Here is a 16,161-nt window from a genome sequence, read left to right on the forward strand (position 1 = left end):
AGAAACCTTCCCATGGGATGAGTTTCCACCCCTCTTCCCTCCATCTCCCCCTCTGCCTAGCTCCCTTCCTTTCCAGCCCTCCCGGCCTCTGGCTCTTCCTTCCCCTCAGCCAGCTTCCCCAGGCTGTCTGTCAGGCCGGGTCGGTCGGGCTGTCTCCTACACTCACCTCAGACCCCCTCCCCTCCCCACTCTGTCTGGCTCCCCCTCCTTCTCCTCCCCCCTCTGTCTGGCAGCCCCCCCAGTGCAGCGCTTCTCGCGAGAGCTGGGGGATGCCGCCGCCGCCGCCGCGGACGGAGGGGGAGACACTCGGGGGGAGCCAGTGACGTCGGGAGTTTTCCCGAAAGTCAATAACGAGCCCGGCGGAGGCGGCGGGCGGAGCCGAGAGCGGGGGCCCCGGGGCGAGCGAGCGAGCCGGAGCGAGGAGCCGCCGCCCTGACCCCGTGGATGCTGCGGCCGCGCTGCCCGGCCGGGCGCCTCCCTGTGTAGCGGGGACGCTCGCTCCATGTAGCCGCCGCCGCCTCCTCCGCGCGCCGGGGCCGGAGCCGCCTCCCTCCCCCCGCGGAGACACCGGCCGCGAGGGACCGAGCCCGGCGGGGGGACCGGGGAGGGGCAGCGGGGATCCCCTCCCGAAGCCGCCGCCCGCTCCGCAGCGTCGTCGTCGTCGCAGGTAAGAGCCGGGTCTGGGGGCAGCTGGGGTGACGGGGCCGCAGCCGGGCGCGCAGGCAGCCCGCGGGGAGCCGGGGAGGGGGCGCCTCTGGCCTAGCCAGACCGTCCCTGTCTGGGTGGGGAGGAGGCTGCACCAGCGCCCAGCTCCTCCCCCTCAGCCCCAGACACCCCCGAGACTGGTCCCAGCGGCGCCGGCCCGGGGGGGGGGGCTCTGACCGGCCGCCGCCCCGAGCAGGGCAGGGGACGCTGGCGGGGGCGGCCTGTCCAGGCACCGCAGGTTACTGCATCGCCGAGGTGATGGCGGGGCGGGGGGAGGTGCGCGGGGCTCCAAAGGCGGCTAGTTCCCACGCCGAAACCCCTCCCCCCACGACCCACCCCATCGCCTTCCCTGGTTCCCCCCTCCCCCTCGCCTGGCAGTGAATTTGAGGTAAATGTAACGTAGAAGTCTGTGTTGTTAGTAGTAAATTTTTTATCAGCTTGGAAGTTGCGCGTGTGCTAAGAATAGAAATGTGGAAGGCTGCTGGTCTGTTCGTGGCATTGCATTGCTCAAGTGGTGCTGCTGCTGCTGGCGGCTCTGGCAAGCAAGTAAACAAACCAACCTCCTCCTGCGCATCAGTCCTGCTGGATCAGCCATTATGGTGGCTGTCTTGCACATCCAAAAGTTGATGTTGAAGTGAACTGTTGTTAGTTATTTGTTGGTGCATTGCTCTCGGTTGTAGTTTCAAGGACTTGCATAGAATTATAGGCAGCACAGTTGAATAAAAAGGCAGGGTTAGTTATTAGCTTCTGTAAACAAAGTGTAATTTATTCTGACAATACAAAATGCAGTGTATATAGGTATATGATACTTTGGCTATTTGAGGGTTAACTACTTTGGAATGAAAGTTTTTAAATCACTGGAAGTATCATATATTTAGATTACACTCATGAAGTAACTAGTGGTGACAGACATGGGGTTTATAGAGTGTTTAATTGCTATATGTGAATTGCAATTCTCAGTTTACTTCTGGGCAATAAACAGACATTTTACATCACTTTTAACAGTTTTTTTTCTTCCTTGTACCTTAATTAAAATGAGTGGTTTTAAAACAGGACTTTTGTTATCTTAAAATTTAAATTTAATGCCAAATGGATAATAAATGGTTTTAACACTTTTGGATACCATAACATTCCTAAATATAATTACTAGTTGAATGGCTATTTGAATTTATTCTGCAAAAATAAATCTTTAAGATCTACTCTAAAGTAAACTTCTTATGACAAAGACATTTATTGTTGAAGTTCGGATGTAGATATCTAGTAAACTATTAGCCAGTATTGATACTTATATAATACTGCTTATAGCAGTTTGTTCTGCAGGTACTTGCTTCTGACTTATTGTAACTGTTTTCATAGGACCGCTTGAATTCAGCAACCATAGTTGGTGCATATTTTGTATATATTAAAAAAACCTCTTACCTGTCTACAAACAAGTAGCATAAAAATGAACAATGTAAACTTTTAACAAAGTGCTTTACTTTTCACTTTGTATAGCTCCACATGCATTGTATTTTACTTTTGTATGACTCCACATGAATAACACAGTTTAGGACAGTCAGGATTTAAGTAAGAAAGTGTGCATACAAAAGAAGAAAGTTGCCTTTGATTTTTTTGAAAGTATATTCATTAAGGATATTCTGTCTGTAGGTCTTTTTGTTTTCCTGCTGGGAGTTTTAAATTGACCCCAATATCTTTAATTGGATTGGGCTTTTAATTATAGAATGTGTGTGTGTGAGCTGGTTGGATGAGGCAAACATGGAAATTCAAATAAAAGATTCAAAGGAAAACTTTACAGAGCTAAATGTTTTTCTTTGAGAGGTGTGTGTGTGTATATATGTGTGTGTGTGTGTGTATATATATATATATATATATATAAAAATATGCAAACACTATGCACTGATATTAGAGAGAATATATATATATATAAAAAATTTGGTTAGTCCAAATTCTCTCTCTAATATCAGTGCATAGTGTTTGCATATTTTTACACAGACTAGTAATAATCTTTTGTTGTAGGTGGTTTCTTCCCTGGTTCATCTCTGTTTGTTATAACTAGGTTGGTAGATTCTACTAACTTTTATATAGCTGTATGGAAAGTTAGTATCTCGGTGTTTTAGTATATAGTTTTGTTTGACACAAAACCAAATTAAGAAATCAGGAATGTTTTGTTGCAATTGTTACATTTTGTCTGTAGGAAGCTGGTAGTCTCTCAGCAGGTTTTGATTTATTTTGTTTGGACTGGAACTATGATACAAACTCTAGTTCCTCCTAGAAAAGTTATATTGCTTTTGAAACTGAAGCACATTTTATTGTGAAAAGGGACTGTATTAAGATGAACATGAAAACGTCTCTAGAGTTGAACTGTTTATAATTTAAGCTTCTGTGAGCAGGTTTGTAAGAAGCTATATATTGATTTACGAAAGCAATTTCAAACTGAGTGCTTCTGTAGTTGTTACTCTTAAAAAACAAAACAAAACAAAACACGCCCCCATCCCCAGACAAATAGTGCCTTCAAAATGCCTAGAAAATGTCTACTTATCAGGAAACAGTTTGCAAAGTGCTCTCTCATTTCTTGGGTACAAGTTTTAATGATTTAAATGGGTAAATAGCTAATAATCCCTCCTGTTCCCAATAAACGTTATAAATAGTTTTTAAGTAACTTTAAAATGTTTCATTTTTAGAAGATATTGTTATGATACCGGTACACTAATGCAGTGATTCCCATTAAAAATAACTTGGAAACCTTGTTTACTTTGTGCCATGATTAACATAACAAAAATATCGGTTGCTGTAATCCAGTTCGACTGTTCCCATCCATGATGCAAATCCAAAGTGCTCAGTTAAAGTACAGTTCTGTTTTGCAGTGCAGAAGGGACCTAACATCTCTTGCAATCATCCAAGGCTTTAACGTGCTTCTAAAAACTATTACTAAACTTAAAACCAAAACAAAGCAACTCACTAAAAACATGGGACAATGGAAACATCCTGTAACTGTGTTGGAAGAGAACTGTGGTGTAACAAAGTCTTAAAACATATTTCCGTTTCTAGCATAGATAGATAGATAGATTCTAAATTAGCTGATATTCTGTGAAAGTGTAATGAATGATACTGCAGTTGCACTTTTGAGGGTGTTAGTGTAAGCATGTTAGTGTGCACTAAAACTCAAGATTAGTTTTTCCTCAGACTAAATGAAACATTCTATCTAAAACAATTGGGTTTTTGTTTTTTGTTAGATGACTTGTAAAGTGAAATAATAGAACATGTAGATTCATAAGATGACTGAGCAGGCTTAAATATTAAAATTTCATATAGTTAAAATCTCCATATGAAATATACATACCCCCTTCATTGTTTTAGATATTCCATTATGTTTTATTTTGGAACATTCCTGGCTTAATTTTGTTTACTGTTTACAATTCTTTTAAAATGTTTGGATTACTTTTTGTTATCACTGGAGAATGTGTTCGTTCATGTAGAGTGTGTATTTTAAATTTAAAAAAAGTGGGATTTATGTTGTTCAGCTAATCTCGCTACTTATGAAGCGTGTTTAATAAAACTTGTCTCAACTAACACATTTTCCTTTTGATCTGTATTAAACACATTCACAGTATCACAAGTTTTCATTGATAAGAAGTGACTGATATCAAAACTTTTTGTAACAGATTGATGTGATACACGAAGATTGTGACTGCACTTAAAGTAATAGGTAAAAAGATAAGTTAGGTGTGGGGGGAGTTATTTAGGTGTCAAAATCTAATGAAAGCAAGAAAACAGAAAACTGCAGGCAAAATGTTATAACTTCTTATACAGTGAAAACCTCCTTTAAGTGCTGGCTTATTGCGTTCTGTGGAACAGTTTTAAGGAGGTGACTAAAGGAATCTGTTTATTCTGAAGAGAAAATGTATGAGAGTAGTTTAAATTTGAGGAAATCCTAAATATATAACAGGAAAGAAAGCAAAAAAACTACATAATTATGACAGCATACTGACTCAGCATGACAGCCTGGTTTCATGGACCTCAACTAGCATTTCAGTATTTTCGCTGTAGTTGAAGTTTTGAGATATGGAAATGGATTTCAAGCAGGTTCTGTTGAGCAAACTCATCAGTCCCTGTAGTTAATAATTAGTAGGTGCACCACAAAGCTGAAGAAGTAAAAAATCTTAAGAACAAGGGGTGGATATTGTTAAAAATAAATTAGTGAGAAAAGGGTATACCAGTTTCCAGTGGCGGGTTTAGAGTTAGTGGGGCCCTGTGCTCACCTTCATTTTTGGGGGCCCTCTTGAGACCCAGCCAAGAAAAAGAACATTGTTTCTTATCTCCCTCATCCCTGTACTACATTCTTTTTTTCTTCATCCTCCTCCTCTATTATAAGTAATAGGAAGTAAATGAAAATAAAGTGGGGGGCCTTGATTGTTTTTGTAGTCTAACTTTTTTTTTCACAGAATACTTGAAAATTTCTAAGGGTCTCGGCAGACCACTTAATGATCTTTCCAAATATTGTTTGTACCGTTAGCTAACTATTGTAAAGTGCTTTGGATAAGAGCGCTTTATAAAAAAAAATGTAAAAAAAATATTGGGGTGTGGGGTCTGGCCAGGAGTTAAGGTGTGGGAGGGGGCTCAGGGCTGGGGCAGAGGGTTGGGTTGTGGAGTGCTTACCTGGGGCAGCTTCTGTTTGGTGCTCAGGCCAGGGGTGGGGGGGCTGCAGGAGTGAGGGCTGGGGGTGTGGGCCGGGTGTGTGGGGGGCCACCTCAGCCCCCTGCCCTCAGGGCAGGGCGCTGGGGTGTGTGTGTGTTGGGGGGGGTGCAGGGTACTGCGTGGGGGAGATCGGGGCTGGGGCAGTCCCAGTTGCGGCCGCTGTGTTACCTTACCTGGCTGGCTGGTAGATGCGGCTTTGCCACTGCCAAAGGGAGTTGTGGCGGCAGCAGCACGTGAGAGCTGAGACCCCCTGGCCTGCCTCTCCCTTCCCCTGGCTTTTTTCCAGGGGCCGCCAGCAGCAGTGCATGCCAGGGACTGCACCTCAACTGCCTGGTGTCCAGAGGAGCAGGACAACAGGACAGGCACAGACGGACACCCCACCAGGGGAGCACACACGCCTTTTCTATAGCATGCCCCCAGCCGGCCCCTCACCTGCCTGCCAGCTGTGGCACGCAGGGCTGCCAGCAGGAGCCTGGCTCACCGGATGGGAGAGCGCACCACACGCCGCGCCTCCAGCACACTCTTAAACGACTCCCTCCCTGCTCTTCTCCACAGCTTCTGCCCCCGCAGCAGATGCTGGATGGTGCTGGGCTGCCCGGTCCTGGAGGTCCCATGCCAGGGCACTGTGTGTTTCATTGTAAATCTGCCTCTGATAGTTTCGGCACTTAAGATGCTCAAAATTTGTGTAGACTCAATTTCTTTTCAGTTTCTTAGTACTGTTAACACACATTTCTGTTTAGAATAGATAGTGGTTTAATTTATTTAAGTACAGTCGCCCCCATTTATTTTTCATGTATCCCCTTTTAGTTTAATGGTCAGGTACTGATCTTCAGGGTCAGGAGCGTGCTCAGGAATTTATACTTTAATGTGCCTTCCCAAAAATGATAAACGCACACACATTATAGACAGTAAACCATATCAGCACACTCACATAGATCATATGCAAATAAATAAACAGTATATTTAATCCACCTTCAATACAAGCTCCTTAAAATTATGGGGGGGGGAACATGTGCAAATCAAATAGACACACATACATCCATAACCACACATTATGGGGATATGTGTGTAACTTCACCGAGTTTGCACACTGCATGTTAGGAGGAAATACTATTGTAGAAAAAGGGGGGGGGGTGCAGAGAGCTCCTCCAAGGCTCAGGCAGGGGGGTCCAGAACTCCTCTCACCCTGGGGCTGCAGCAGGGAAAGTGAGCTCCACCTACACCAGGGCCCCAGTGCGGGACGTGGAGCTTCTCTGGCCCTGGGGTTGTGGGGGGAGGAGGGGAGCAAACTCCTCCAGTTCTGGGTCCCCAGCGAGGGACACAGAACTCCTCCTTCTCCTGGGCTGCGGTGGGGAGAGTGAGAGTGCTCCTCTCCCCCAGGGCTGGAGAAGGTCCACGCTCCTTGCTGCAGCCCTAGGACCGGAGGAGTTCTTGGGTCCCCCGCCAATCATAGAGGAGGCCCGTGCCATTGCTTCTTCCCAGGCCTTGCGCATGCCCCTGTTCAGGGTTAAAAATTGTGGTTGAAAACAAGTAATCACACTCCTGTGTTTTTTGAGTTGGTGACCATAGTAACTAGATTTACAGAGCAATACGGGAATTTGAAAACTTAGACACTCAATGTACAGCAGTGGTCAAAAAAGCAAACAGAATGTTGGGAATCATTAAGAAAGGGATAGATGATAAAACAGAAAAATATCATTTTGCCTCTACATAAATCCATGATACACCCACATCTTGAATGCTGCATGCAGCTGTGGTCGCCCCAACTCAAAAAAGATATATTGGAATTGGAAAGGGTTCAGAAAAGGGCAACAAAAATGATTAGGGGTATGGAACAGCTTCCATATGAGGAAAAATTAATAAGACGGGGACTTTTCACATTGGAAAAGAGACGACTAAGTGGGGATATGATTGAGGTCTATAAAAGCACGACTGGTATAGAGAAAGTAAATAAGGAAGTACAATTTACTCCTCATAACACAAGAACTAGGGGCCACCAAATGAAATTAATAGGCAGTAGGTTTAAAACAAACAAAAGGAAGTATTTCTTCACACAACGCACAGTCAACTGTGGAACTCTTTGCCAGAGGATATTGTGAAGGCCAAGACTATAATAGGGTTCAAAAAAGAACTAGATAAGTTCATGGAGAGTAAGTCCATCAGTTGCTATTAGTCAGGCTGGGTAGGGATGGTGTCCCTAGCCTCTGTTTGCCAGAAGCTGGGAATGAGTGACAGGGAATGGATCGCTTGACGATTACCTGTTCTGTTCATTCCCTCTGGGGCACCTGGCATTGGCCACTGTCGTTGGTCTGACCCAGCATGGTTGTTCTTACATACTGAGGCCCCAGTCCTGTAGGTCCATGTATCAGCATAATTTTACTCACTTTATATATTTTTAACTTTAATTGGACTATGTACTCATGTAGGTGAAGTTACTTGTATAGACCATTATTTTAAGCACTGAGACAAACCGCATGATCCAGGTCTTTCCATTAACTTCGGTTGGTGTTGAATGGGGGTCCTTAATGAATAAGTGTGCCACATTTCTTTTCAGAGGTAGTTTAATACCATAACTCAGTATTCCTCAAATTGAAAGTCTAAATTTCTGAACACTATAGACTGGGAGGGATTGCAACTGCTTTGGAGGATAGGGTCATAATTCAAAATGATCTGGAGAAATGATCTGAGGTAAACAGGATGAAGTTTAACAAAAACAAATGCAAAGTGCTCCACTTAGGAAGGAACAATCAGTTTCACAAATACAGAATGGGAAGACACTGTCTAGGAAGGAGTATGGCAGAAAGGGATCTAGGGGTTATAGTGGACCACAAGCTAAATATGAGTCAACTGTGTGATGCTGTTGCAAAAAAAGCAAACATGATTCTGGGATGCATTAACAGGTGTGTTGTGAGCAAGACACGAGAAGTCATTCTTCTGCTTTACTCTGTGCTGGTTAGGCCTCAACTGGGGTATTGTGTCCAATTCTGGGCACTGCATTTCAAGAAAGATGTGGAGAAACTGGAGAGGGTCCAGAGAAGAGCAACAGGAATGATTAAAGGTCTTGAGAACATGACCTATGAAGGAAGGCTGAAAGAATTGGGTTTGTTTAGTTTGGAAAAGAGAAGACTGAGAGGGGACATGATAGCAGTTTTCAGGTATCTAAAAGGGTGTCATAAGGAGGAGGGAGAAAACTTGTTCACCTTAACCTCTAAGGATAGAACAAGAAGCAATGGGCTTAAACTGCAGCAAGGGAGGTTTAGGTTGGACATTAGGAAAAAGTTCCTAACTGTCAGGGTGGTTAAACACTGGAATAAATTGCCTATGGAGGTTGTGGAATCTCCATCTCTGGAAATATTTAAGAGTAGGTTAGATAAATGTCTATCAGGGATGGTCTAGACCAGGGGTCGGCAACGTTTGGCACGCGGCTCGTCTGGTAAGCACCCTGGCGGGCTTGGCCAGTTTATTTACCTGCTGACGCGGCAGGTTCGGCCGATCGTGGCCCCCACTCGCCGCGGTTTGCCGTCCCAGGCCAATGGGGACGGCGAGAAGCAGTGCGGGCGAGGGATGTGCTGGCCGCAGCTTCCCGCCGCCCCCATTGGCCTGGGACGGCGAACCGCGGCGAGTGGTGGCCGCAATCGGCCGAACCTGCTGCGTCAGCAGATAAATAAACTGGCCCGGCTCGCCAGGGTGCTTACCTGGCGAGCCGCGTGCCAAACGTTGCCGACCCCTGGTCTAGACAGTATTTGGTCCTGCCACAAGAGCAGGGGACTGGACTCGATGACCTCTTGAGGTCCCTTCCAGTCCTAGAATCTGTGAATCTATGAATAACAATTTTTGAGAAGGCAGAGTTTCACTTTACCAATGAGCAAAATGTCTATTGAATTCTAATTCTTTTTTCTTTGAAAAGTATATAATGTTTTGTTTTTTGAGGGGAAAAAGTGGATGTTAAGGTATGAATATTAGAATGAGCTGATAGTTAAATGTTGGACAAATTTAAAATCTGTAAACAAGAGTATAACCAAAATTAAGACAAATGCCATTAAAAAGCAGTTAATAATCGAGTATAAGGACATCAATATATTTAAAGGCCAGAAGAGACCCTGATGATCATATAAATCTGACCTCTTGTGAAACACAAGCCAAAGATCCTCACCCTCAAGCCCCTAACTTATTTGAGCTCTAGCATACTTTTTAGAAAGATATACAGTGTTGATTTAGAGACTTCCAAGTGATTAGAGAATCCACCAAATCCTTGGGAAATATACAAGTTGAGTTTAGCTCTTTAAAAAGATCCCCGATTTTTGAAAAAAATTATAATAAATAGGAGCTATTAGATGGATTTAGCTGAGAAGTTAGAGTATGGTTCAATGTTACCAAATTAAAGTTCTGGCAATTTTTGGATGCTGTGAGGAATGGGACCTCTAAGTTATATTTCCAGAGTTGTATACTAATATAAAGTATCATTGCACCATATCCCCAAAATTAATAAATACAACTTTGAGAATGCAGAATGTAATCTCTTGGTGAAAGTTTTATTGTACTTCTCAGTCTGAAATAAAGTATTTTGAAAACAAATTAAGTTTATCTGAGTATTTTCCTGTACTTAATTTTGTTATTTATAATGGCTCACAGACCATTGGATTTTACTTTTTAATCTGTATAGTGGCAACAGAGTAGTAGGTGCTTTGTGCCTGGTTAGATAATCAAGTTCCAGAAAAGTAAAATGCACATGTACAAACTTTTGTATGAGAGTTCAGTTGTACTACTCACCCACACACACGTTTACATATGCATGTGTGCAGGATCAAAGCCTAAGTAGGCTGCATACAAGCAGAGGGCTTGGGAGAAGAGAAAGGGGTGAAACAGTATGGTGAGGTTAAGTGTGCTGCTTGTGTGCTTGATAACTTATTAAAATCCAGATTAGTGGGAATTTCTGGATGCATTTAAAATCAGTCCACTTAAGTGCCTAAATATGGATTTAGATTCCTGATTTTAGGCATCCAGTCTTGAAAATGCTAAATCTTTGCCTTAACATTTATTTTGCTTGGCTATTATGAGTCATTACTAGGTCTTTTTAAAACAAAACTTTATCTGTATTAAAAGTGACAAATTAGTGTTTTCATTTTAATTTATAGTATGCGAACTATATTACATGCAATCTAAAATTCTCAGTAGAGAATGCTGAACATAGTTCTGATGCTTATCGCTAGTAACATGAATGAAATGACTCACTTTATTTAAATAAACCTAATACCACTACCAGGTTTAATCTCCTGGTGCCTTTTCTTCTTTGACATCTAGTTTTAAATTTTGTTAATTTAAGGAGATTTGTTTAGTTTGAGTTAAAAGAAGAAACTACTTAATGTTTTCCCTCTGTTACATTTCCAAGACTCACCCTATTAAACTGATGTCTGTTTTATTATTTATTTATTTATTGGTAAACTGGCAGTTTAAAATTTAAAATAGCATTTGTCAGTAAATGTTTGACATTGTATTGAGACGGGGAAGAACTTGAAAAAATGGAGGCATGTTAAAGCTATTTCACCTGGGAAAAGAGAAGGTAAAAGAGACATCCTTAAGATTCTTAAAAGCTGGTTGAAGGATCCACTAATTTTTAAAGGTTTCCATGTCTTCATGTATGTAATGAGTTTTTGTTTCTTTGGTAAATAAGAACAGAGTTGGTCGGTTCAAATTACTTTGGCTATAGCTCTGTGTGTTAATCAGTCAGTAGGAACAACTTGTTTTTTCCATTATTAATATGGACCCGAAATGCAGATTTACAGTTACCAGTAAAATTTTTCAAACAAAATCTAAATAAAAAAGAGCATTCATGTAGTGTATATTTTGCTAATATTACATTGTGCCTCTGTTTTCTTATTTGCAGCGTTCTTGAAGCATTTCTTGGTTTATTTTTGCAAATAAATTTAATGAAGCTAGAATCATTTTTTGTTAATGCAAAACACACATCATACATCTGGGTGCATTTGGAGCAATCTGGGAATCACAATAACCCATTTATCTTTCTCAGTGTACCTTTTTCCCCAGTGTAAGAGGGAGACACTGCTGTCTTTCCATGCACCACATATCTTCAAGTAAATCCTTTTTTTAACCATAAGATAAAGCTTTTTAAAAATAGATTAATACCAATATTCTGAAATATTTTATGGCTTTTGCTGCAAACTTCAAATGAAAAGAAAAAATATATATGACACCTATTACAAAAGAGTATAAATTTGTTAGGTTAATTTTATAAACTACAGAGGATAGAAGACTAATGGGAAGGAATTTAGGGATTAATGTAAGTGTCTTAAGTTATACATAGTAAAAGATCGGCATCTTATAGTGATATGTGCTAGCTTATATTACTCTTATTACCTTTGTCCTGTGTAATCAATTTTTTATTAGCTTCAGAAATGAATTAATCAGTAATACACCTCTTCCTGGTCCCTTTTGTTGAGTAATGGTGGTGTTTAAACCATTCAACCCCATGGAGACTGTACAGACCACAATGAGAGATGTAATCTATTCTGCAAATGTTTAGTTACAACCAAAGTTCTGGATCACTTTCACTTTTTTTTTTTAAAGAGCTAATCCACTCAGTCCTATGCTTTAATATAAAAATATATGGAGATATACCTATCTCATAGAGCTGGAAGGGACCCCAAGAGGTCATCGAGTCCAGCCCCCTGCCTTCACTAGCAGGACCAAGTACTGATTTTCCCCAGATCCCTAAGTGGCCCCCTCAAGGATTGAACTCACAACCCTGGGTTTAGCAGGTCAATGCTCAAACCACTGAGCTATCCCTCCCCCCCCAACAACTTGTGGAACAGGTGGTGGTGCCGCCCTTCTTCCCCATCTCTTATGATGACGTAGTCTGGGTGGGAGACCCAGGTTCAAATTTACCCTGTACAAATAATCATTGGAGTAGGGACTTGAACTTGGTTCCTCCATCTCCCAGGTAAGTGTCCTAACCAGTAGGTTATTGGCTGTTCTGTCCAAGTAAGAGCAAGACAGACCCTTGCATCTGGTTCCTTAGAGCACTCGGCCACCCTGAATCTCTCTCTCTATTGTATTGTTTGCATTGTATATGTATATTAAATAGCTACATCCTGTGCCACCGTGTACCCTGCATCATGGCCTTTCTTGTCCTAGCTAATTATGATGGACAACATCTCTAGTTGTTTTGATTAGAATTCTAAATGATAGTGGACACACACAATTTATAATTTAATATTTTTGATATGAAGAAGATATAAGTATGGACCTTTGTCTGGTTTTGGTATCTCTGTCATTCTGGTTTAGTTGAATGATCGAAGGATTTGGAGATTTTGAGGGCATCATTATACTCATATAAAAGAGTCAATTATTACAGGGCCACATTCATTACTATAGCGAGGCTGCCTGGCCCTTCCATAATTTGTCTCCATTTTTATAGGAGGTACCATCACCATTCTAGATTTGCAGGGTTTTGCTGCTATACATTCATTACTGTAGAGTTTTAATTGGAAAAAAAATTGTTCATAATTATTTGAGCTTAGTAACTGATGATTTCTTTCATTTTTAATTACATTGAAAACTTATTTATGAGCACATTAAACAATATTTTTAAAAATGTATTCCCCAAGTCACATGTAATATTTGAGCAGTTTGTGGTGCCAGTTAAGATTTTTACAGACGTGTAAGATTTTTTCATATTTTTTCTCTTCATGATATAACTACAGGGCAGAGTTAAGGTTGCCTAAGTTGCTTAATGGTGCATTTCTTCCCTTAATGTGTTAGGATTTCTTTTAATTGTAACCTAAGCTCTGAATTTCATGGATTTGTATTACTTGGTTTTGGAATAATTCATACATCCTTATAATATTTTTTACAGTGGTATTACTTATAAGTACTCTCAACCTTAACTCAATGTTAGCACAGTTTTTGTGTGTGAATTTTTTTAGTTTTTAAAAATAATTAAAAACATCATGCACAAACCCTAAACTAGAAACCATGCAATATTTCTAAAGATGGGAAAATATGTAGTATCAACCTTAAATTAAAAAAAAAAAAAGACTAAAGGTTTTTAAGACTTTAAACAACCAAACAACCAGAGCAGTCAGATCAACTGGCTTTACAGATATTTTGCATCATCAGAGAAGAACAGAACAACAGAAGTGTACTGCTGAATCTAGTCTTTAATTTGCAATTGACTTATTGGTTTAGAGGGCTGTGTTAGATTAGTGCTATGTGAAGGGAAAGTAGGGGAATTCAATATCTCTATGCTTTGAGAGCGCCTCCTATACTTCTGCCACAGTTCCCCCAGCAGCATAGTCTCAATGTGCATTGGCGTTGAGGCCTCATTGTCATGGGTAGCGTTGATGCCTAAGCTAGCATGCAGCCACTGGTGAGCTCCCAGCTTCAGTATTGTGTTCAGTTTTGGGCACCACATTTTAAGAAATATGAGGCAAATTGGAGAGAGACCAGAAGAGAGCAACAGAAATGATAAAATATTTAGAAACTTGAGTTCTGAAGAAAGATTTAAAAAAAACTGGGTATGTTTAGTCTTGAGAAAAGAAGATCGAAGGGGAGACCTGATAAGTCTTCAGATACATTGATCACTGTCTTGTTGAGAAGTCATTCTCCATGTCCAATGAAGACAGGACAAGAAGTAATTGGTTTAATCTGAAGTAAGGGAGATTTAGGTTGGATATTGGGAAAAACTTTCCAACTAACAGGATAGTTAAGTGCTGGAATAGGTTACCAAGGCAAGGTGGTGGAATTCCTATCAGTGGAGATTTTTAACACAGATTAAACACCTGTCAGGGATGGTCTAGAGATACTTGGTCCTGCATCAGCATGGGGGGGATGGGCTAGATGACCTTTCAAGTTCCCTTCTAGGCCTACATTTCTATGGCCTGGTCTACACTAGGCGTTTATGTCGAAGTTAGCGCCGTTACATCGAATTAACCCTGCACCCGTCCACACCGCAAAGGTATTTAGTTCGACATAGAGGTCTCTTTAATTCGACTTCTGTACTCCTCCCCGACGAGGGGAGTAGCGCTAAATTCGACATGGCCATGTCGAATTACGCTAGGTGTGGATGGAAATCGACGCTAATAGCTCCGGGAGCTATCCCACAGTGCACCACTCTGTTGACGCTCTGGACAGCAGTACGAGCTCGGATGCTCTGAACTGCCACACAGGAAAAGCCCCGGGAAAATTTGAATTTGAATTCCTTTTCCTGTCTGGCCAGTTTGAATCTCATTTCCTGTCTGGACATCGTGGCGAGCTCAGCAGCACTGGCAACGATGCAGAGCTCTCCAGCAGTGATGGCCGTGCAATCTCAGAATAGAAAGAGGGCCCCAGCATGGACTGATCGGGAAGTCTTGGATCTCATCGCTGTGTGGGGCGATGAGTCCGTGCTTTCCGAGCTGCGATCCAAAAGACGGAATGCAAAGATCTACGAGAAGATCTCTAAAGACATGGCAGAGAGAGGATACAGCCGGGATGTAACGCAGTGCCGCGTGAAAATCAAGGAGCTGAGACAAGGCTACCAGAAGACCAAAGAGGCAAACGGACGCTCCGGATCCCATCCCCAGACATCCCGTTTCTACGAGGCACTGCATTCCATCCTCGGTGCGGCCGCCACCACTACCCCACCAGTGACCGTGGACTCTGAGGATGGGATAGTGTCCACGGCTGGATCCTCGGACATGTTAGCGGACGGGGAAGATGAGGAAGGAGATGAGGAGGACGAGGCAGTCGACAGCGCTCACAACGCTGATTTCCACGACAGCCAGGATCTCTTCATCACCCTTACAGAGATCCCCTACCAACCCTCCCCAGCCGTTACCCCGGACACAGAATCTGGGGAAGGATCAGCCAGTAAGTGTTGTAAAAATCTAAACATTTATTTGTAACAGAACAGGAATATTAACAATTTAAAAAATGGGTTTCTCATGATTAGTTTGATTAGCTTAACGGTTCAGTCATGGGCAGTGCAACTATTGAAAAAAAATCTAGCAATGTCCGGTTTTGCATGATTGTCCTGCCCAAGCCGCTCTACTGGTTAGTCACTGCTACAGCAGCTACAGTAAAATGCGGTCTATATGTCCGGGGATGGAGCAGAAATCCTCCTGTGACATCTCGAGGAAGCTCTCCTGGAGGTAATTGGAAATCCGCTGCATTAGGTTCTTGGGGAGAGCGGCCTTATTGGGTCCTCCGTAGTAGGACACGTTGCCACGCCACGAGACTATCAAGTACTCTGGAATCATTGCTCTGCACAGCATGGCGGCATACGGCCCTGGTCTTTGCAGGCTTTCCCGGAGCATTCTCTCTTTCTCGCTGTCAGAGATCCTCATGAGGGTGATGTCGCTCATGATGACCTGCTTTGAATGAGGTAGGGGAATGTTAGTGTTGGGACTGCTTTGCCGTTCCTTTACAGAACTGTAACCGCTGGTTTGCAGCCACGCGGTGGAGGCGGGAGAGGGGCAGCCGAAAGGGATCGTTCCCGGGGACAGCCGCGAGGGTGTGGGACAGGAGCAGACTTCCTGCTTGCCGAATTGCTGGCAGCAGGGACTGACATTGATTTCAATGTGAAATGAGGCCATTGCTAATATTAAAGTTTTAAGCTGCCACAAGTCTACGGCTTACCATGTCTGCCTGCAACAGAAATTCCGTTGTCCTGACACGGTTCTCAAATGTGCTGTGCAAGACCCCAGGCACTGAATGCGAAGGCCGAGAATTCGACCTTGTGCTGAGTGCGCATGTGAGAGGTGC

The 16,161-nt window shown here is 42.7% G+C and overlaps 1 protein-coding gene across 2 annotated transcripts in view; it reads left to right on the top strand.

The window, feature by feature from the left end:
• Nucleotides 1-274: 274 nt before the first annotated feature.
• AKT3 (AKT serine/threonine kinase 3) overlaps nt 275-16,161 on the top strand; it is a 266,912-nt gene continuing 251,025 nt past the window's right edge. For both annotated transcript variants that reach the window (XM_054023412.1, XM_054023411.1), the window contains exon 1: nt 275-667. The gene's annotated coding sequence lies outside the window, so the exon portion shown is untranslated. The remainder of the gene's footprint in view (nt 668-16,161) is intronic.

The sequence above is a fragment of the Malaclemys terrapin genome, chromosome 3 (genome assembly GCF_027887155.1).
Source record: "Malaclemys terrapin pileata isolate rMalTer1 chromosome 3, rMalTer1.hap1, whole genome shotgun sequence".
NCBI classification, from domain to species: Eukaryota; Metazoa; Chordata; order Testudines; family Emydidae; genus Malaclemys; species Malaclemys terrapin.